We start from the raw sequence: 7014 nt of genomic DNA on the forward strand, positions 1-7014 counted from the left end.
TTGTAGAGAGTACACCTCTATCTTCAGACTGTATCTTCTATTCTTAGAATTAAGATGTAACTGGACAATTTTAAGATGAATAAATGGGAAGTTGGTTCCATTAAGATGACAGCAGATATATTACATGCAGAAGTTAATATTTTTTAATTCTCTCTTTAAAAAAGGATGCAGTTGAATTGGAGGGGAGAAAACCTATAACAGGTCAAAAAGAACCCAGATTCAATATATGAAAATATCTCACGATAGGTCGACGATGACAGTAAAAATAAGAGGAGAAAAGTAATCTTTCTGGAAGGTCATTTTTCAACAATGTAGAAACACTAAGTGCCAGGAAGATTTCTACTCATGTAATATTAGCATCCAAGTTTCCTTCTATTTATTTTATTGGAACAAATGAGTTAAATAAGTTATCTGTCCTCTTTACTGAGCTTATCTGTTTCATCTTTAGTCAGCTGGTTTTGGGGAAGGTTAGCCATGTACTGTAGTAATGCCTACTGCATAAAATCCAACTATTTGCTGTGAACAGGTGGAGAAAGCAGTCAGTAGAAACCTAGGATCCCCGGAAATAGATGGTGATAGAGACCCACACAGTACCCAGTATTAAGCCCAAATCTCTTTTTTTTTTCAGAGAGAGAGAGAGAGAGAGAGAGAGAGAGATTTTAATATTTATTTTTTAGATTTCGGTGTACAGAACATCTTTATTTCATTTTTATGTGGTGCTGAGGATCGAACCCAGTGCCCCGCACATACCAGAGGAGCATGTTACCTCTTGAGCCATATCCCCAGCCCAAAGCCCAAATCTCTTCTTGTGCTTTTTTGCTGTGCAAGTTCCACCCCTACAAAAGAGAAATTGATCCAAAGTTCCAAGTTTTCTTGTGTCTCTAGTCAATTTTCACATTAGTATATATTTTCTTGGACAAAGGTCCTTGTTCCCATGTAAACAACTGCTCCACACATTATCCCAAGGCTATGCTAAATAACATCATATATCCAAAGTAAAATGATGTTTGAAATAAGCAATACATCTTCATAAAAGGAATACATGTAAACATAGATTGAAGTTGATTCAGCAGAGAGAAAACTTGTCCATTACCACATATAATCCTCTGCATTTAGTAAGAAGTATGTGCACACAATGCAACCCAGATGGTCACAACACAAAGGTTGACCAGCACCAGCACCATGAAGCCATAGACATAATAGACCTCACATGCCCAGAAAGATGTGAAGATGAAATACATTTCAATAAAGATAGAGCCAAAAGGTAAAATTCCTCCCAGGCAAACAATAACTGCAGGCTCCATAAAATATTTTTTTCTCTGGCATAGGACGAGGTATAGCACTGACAGACAAAGGAATTTGTGTTGACCTGACAAATTTCAGCCAAGTATTATAACAATAAGATTTAGAAGAAGAATAACCAAAAAACAGATGCAAAAGCAGCCACCATTGTTCCCAAAGGAATGGCTCTTGAAGCATGGTAAGAAGTGGCTATAAAATTGATGAAGAAGGCCTGCAACACACTGCAGCTGGGATAAGGAATGCCCCAGTGAACATCTGTTTTATCCATCTTCTTTCTCCTTGTCTAGCATAGAGACTTCCTCCAAAATAACCATACCCTGGAGATGTAGTAGCATAGAAAGATATATAAATCTTGTATCATTCCAACAATAATACCAATGAGAGACAGCAATTATCTGACATCCAGAAAGAATGAGAGAGAAAAATATTGGCTGGTGACTTGATGGTCTAAATACAACTACATGCATCTGCTTCCATCCATATCCATCTCCTAAGTCTCTATCCATGTCCTCCATTTCTTCTTCCTTACTGTACGGGGCATACTCTTTCCTTAAGTTCTCATTAAAATCATTGAAACTAAGCCTACCAAGAAGATTACCACCTTGAAGGAGTTGAAATTCAAAACCAGTGAATCCTCTGTTGAAAAAAGCACGGATCAAGATATTAGTGAAATCGATCTTCAAATTTTACATCTGACTTTTTCCATTTTACCAAATATGACATCTGTATTTTGTTATTGGGAACCAGTTTCACCTTTCCTTCATCAATTTGACTTCCAAAACTATTTCAAGCTTTTTGTAGGTCCAAATTTAACAATCTTCTCCATTTTTGTCTGCTTCACCAACAATACCCCACATTGGTAAATCTTCTATGTACATCTGGTACCGGTAGTGAGTTTTGTAGCATAAACAAAGGCATCTCTCTTTTCTTTATCAAAATCAATTTCACAGTAAGTGGTTGGCATCACATCATCTTTAAATTTAATATCCAGACCATTAAATTCCAATTCAACTCCTTGAAGTGCTTCTCTCAGTGTTTTATGCTAATGACTGTTACTTTTTTTTGACCCCACACAGATTAGAAGTGAAAAGTACTTTTATGTTTTGTGGTGATTTTGGAAGGGCCCAACAGTATTCATCCATAAAACAACTTCTTCTTTATCTTGAAACTGACTTTCCTGCCTTGCTCCAGTCCACCATTCTGAAAACCATCCGTCCTAAGTGAAAGCCACTCCTAGAGTCGTTAACATCCATGCTTGGATGTGAAAATGCAATTAAACCACTGATCAACTTTAGACCAAATGCAAGAGATTATTCCAGGGCCAGGCCTTCGACTGGGAAATTCGAGACTTTAGGTTCAGAAGTGGCCCAAGGTACAGACCACCGGGATGGAGCCTTTTCTGAGAATCTGTGTTCCTGCTCATCTGCCTGGGCCCTGTGCAGCAGCAGCAGCGACATTGCTGAGGCCGCTGACAGGCCAGGAACGACCTGCCTTGGCCTCGTCCTGGGCGCTCACGCTGGACCGGCCCATCAACTGCTCTGCCGCCATTTGTGCCAAGGCCCATTCGAATCCACAGGGAGCAGGCTGACTCTTGGACCAGGGCCCAGCAGCTGCCTCTGTGGCCTCCGCAGTGGTCACAGCTCCAGAGCCGCCTGCCCCCGCCCCCTGCCAGCCTCTTCCTTTAACTCAGCCAAGTCAGCATCTACAGATTTAAGCGAGTCTTTGAAAAATGCTTATCCCACCCACAAAAGATAAAAAATTCACAAGGACAATGACATCACTTGTTCTCATATTTAATGCCCCACACACCATGCACAGATCTCGCCAAAGGTGAGTATACTATATAAATTTTTAAAGAATATATAAATAAATTTCTTTCAAATAGGTGAAATAAAAAGTAAATGAAGAACTAACGAGTTGAGTGGATAGCTAGAGGTTAAGAGAGTCAAGGAAGTAAGTTCAAGAATGCTATAGAGGGAGAGTTGACAAAAGACTAAAGACTGGGCTATGTGCCCTGATTGACAGCCTGTTGGGTCCTAGTACCCCACAGTGCCCAGGTGCTGATATAGCATAGGAAGCATCCATCACAAGACCTGAAGGGGACTCTTTCCTTGATTGTGTAGGTGACTGCAAGCTGTCATCTTACTTTGGATTCTAGTTTCATACTGTGTATACAGTAATTGTGTGACAAGAGAGAGACCACCTCTCACACAATTACTATGTGTGCAAAGACTGGTTTTCAGACTGGATGGTTTTCAGTATGTGCAAAGCATGTGAGCATTAAATAAAAGCTGTTTTCATTTCTTCAGTTCCCCGTGCAGTTCTTTAGCATAACAGAAGATAGATAAGGAGAGCAGACAAACAGACATTTTTTAAGCAGATTTTCAGAGTGGTCATCAATATATCATTATTGTAATTCTTCAAAGTTCTTGGTATCTTTTAATTGTATATTCAACAGGAACAAATTTAAGCTTACCTGTCTAACCAGTTGGTACATAATAATTAATACACATAATAAAATAATAAAAGATAATCTTAGCTAATATAGCAAGTTATCTTTCTTATAGGGCTATTTTTTAAACAATTTGCAATATAATTTATGCAGGCTATTTTATGTTCACAAAATTTTTTACATACTGTCTTACAAGAAGAAATTTTTCTTCTTTTCTTAATAGGCTTATAAATTTGAGTTTTAAAGTCAATTAAAGAAAAAAATCACCAAATGAACTCAGCCTAATTTATTTAACTAGCTACTTTTACAGAATAAAAAAAAAATATATGGAATTTTATGTCTTCTTTGGTCTTCTTTGGCCTTTAATGACTTTCATTGTAGTACCTTAAACTTTAGTACCCCCATTACATAATCCTGCAAAAGGGGTCAGTAATTTGTGAATATGAGGGAAGTGTTAACATTTTTTAAAACTGCATTAAGGAATTTGTTTTGGCCTCTTATTTACTAAACTATTTTTAATCGTCCTCAAGTTTTTAGAAAACATTTATTCACATGCCACGCTTGATGTTGGGGTTACTAAGATAAAAAACTTGATTTTTATCCTCAGAAGTTCACTGTACATTAGAAATAGAGATGCAGAAACCATGTGTTTCTTTACACTGTTATAAGTAATATAATAGAGGTATTCACACAACATATAAAATTGCAAACAAAGACTAGAGGCATGTTATTTAACTGCAAAATTTTCTTTATTGTCAAAGAAGATTTTGTAAGGCAACTATAAGAGCTTTTTTGTTTGTTTGTTTGAAGGAAAAGAAAATAGGAACCAGAGGGTGTTTTTGTGTGTGTGTGTGAGTGTGTGTGTGTGTGTGTGTGTGTGTGTGTGTGCTGTGTGTTTGCAGAGTTTTCATGGGGGAGTATAATTGGGGTATTTCAAGTATGTGCAAAGCATGTGAAAAGTCATTAAGGCTTCAAATAGCAGTTTTTCACTTTTAGTTCTATATACTATTTATGTAACCATTGATGAGAAGCTGTGGCAGACAAATCAGGGCCATAATGACTCTTTATTCTAAGGATAATGTGGACCCACTGGATTTTATTCAGAATTGTTTCTTAGCTTTTCTTTTCCTTTCCTCTTTCTTTCTTTACACCACATACTCTCATTCAACATTCACAAAAAGAATATGGCCTCCTTTAAAAGATTTTGACAATTCTAAATAAACATTATAAAACAATTATAATCTCATCAATAACATCTTCCCAGTTACTCTATGGTGATTATGATTTATTTAATTAAAGATGTCACCCTCATATTACCCTACTCCTCCCCCAACACTTGGATGAAATTGTTATATGATTTCTTTGCAGTCACTGCATAGAAAATATAAGATTTAGGTTCAGTGTGGAATGTGGATAGATAATTTCAGAATGAACTTAGGGGATATGTTAGGAAGTTATTGTGTACTTCACATAAAAATGATGAATGCCTGAATTGCAGTAGTAGTGGTAAGAGTGGAGAGAACAGGATTGGTATGGGAGATACTTAAAGAGGTTGGATCAATAGGACTGGGTCAAAGTTTGAATGTGGTTGGAAAAGATAGAAATATTCAACTTGACTGCCCAGGTTCTGACTCAGCTTTTTGGGTGGAAGGTGACCATATTACAGTGTGCTGAAGGGTTAGGTCCAGAAATAAGATAGGAAAAATTCTGAGTGTACCTGGGAATCTAATGATTCAGAGATAGATGATGTATAAAGTATATGGACATATTGACTATAGCTCAAGAGAGAGATCTGATAGGCAAACATCGATTTGAAACTCAATGCTGAACAGACAGTAGTTGAAGTTATAGGATTGACTAAAATGTTCCAGGACAAAGTTAACTGGGATCATAAGAGAAAAATTGAAGAAAATCCCATATTTACAGGGAGGAGGAGAAGATAAAAACTGAAGGATACTAACAGAGAACATCATTACTAATAGGAATTAAGGAAAATTATCAGAATCTTGGGAGATGATAGAGAAAATAATTTTAAGATTATTCAAGAAGAAGGAGTCAATGTCAAAAGTGACTAAGAAGTCCAGGGGGATAAACCTCTACAATTGTCCATTTAATTTTGGTGTAAAAAATTCATAATGGCCATCATGAGGTGGCATTTTGTGTTTTTTTTTTTTTAATTTTAGTAAAGTGATTTCATTTAGAGAGAGAAAACTGAATGAAATAAAAAGTATTCTGATATCACAAAAACATTTACTTATTTTTCTAAATGTTCCAGGACCATTTGATCATTTTTAGGAAAAGGAAGAGAAAAGGGCTATTTTATTTGCTGCTTCAATATCATTATTTCAGTCAATTGTTGATTTTAGTAAATCCATATTACTAAAAATGACAAACTGCTTTCTCAAATCTCTTTTTTTTTTCAGGACATTAGCTGTATTTTCTTTATTATGTTAAGGAATAACTCAGAATGTTATTTTCTGACATATTATTAACAATTCTAGATTCATGCTACAGGGGTTATAGTTTGAAATTTTACATCAAACTATTAATTCATTTTAAAGAAACAGCAACAAAACCTTGTAGCATCTCTTATGAAGGGGTCCATGTGATTCACCAAATTAATCAGCAAATTAAAAGCATCAAGGAAAATTTATTCCCAGAGTGAGATTCTGCTCTTTGATTCAGATCTTCCAGTTTAACTTCTAAGTTTGGGAGACAACATATACAAAGTTCAAATCTGGTGTCAATGAAGACAGGGAAGAGGAAGAAAATATAAAGTTTCCCCTCTATTCCCTAACAATATCTTGTAAACAACAGGTCAACAAGTATTTCAAAGTAATGTGAACACAAAGCTCAAAATAGCCTTGGGCAATACAGGAGAGCAGAGAAAGCACTCAACTGTATGCCAAGGAGAAAATCAGAAGAGAGGGTACAGGTGAAAAAACTGCCAGCCAGAGTAACATTTTGGGATTAAGAAGGAAAGAGATGCTTCCAAGGATTTGCCCACATTCTGAAACAGGATTGTGTGAGTTATGCTTCCTAGATATGTAGCATTTACAACACGGATGGCTAGTAACTCTGGAGATGTTGAATCAATTATGTATTTAATCCCAGGTTTCAATAAATTATTTCTCAATAAATAATCTCTTCAATTAACTAAAGAAGATTTCAAGAATACATATTATTTCCTAAGTGAGGGTATCCTTTGTGAATAAATACATGTCTTCTTATTTCTTTGGTCTGTTGTTCACCCAAAGGGC

The 7014-nt window shown here is 36.1% G+C and overlaps 1 pseudogene; it reads right to left on the reverse strand.

The window, feature by feature from the left end:
• Positions 1 to 695: 695 nt before the first annotated feature.
• On the reverse strand, positions 696 to 2850 carry LOC107145130 (annotated as a pseudogene).
• Positions 2851 to 7014: the final 4164 nt, after the last annotated feature.

The sequence above is a fragment of the Marmota marmota genome, unplaced genomic scaffold (genome assembly GCF_001458135.2).
Source record: "Marmota marmota marmota unplaced genomic scaffold, marMar, whole genome shotgun sequence".
Taxonomy (NCBI): domain Eukaryota; kingdom Metazoa; phylum Chordata; class Mammalia; order Rodentia; family Sciuridae; genus Marmota; species Marmota marmota.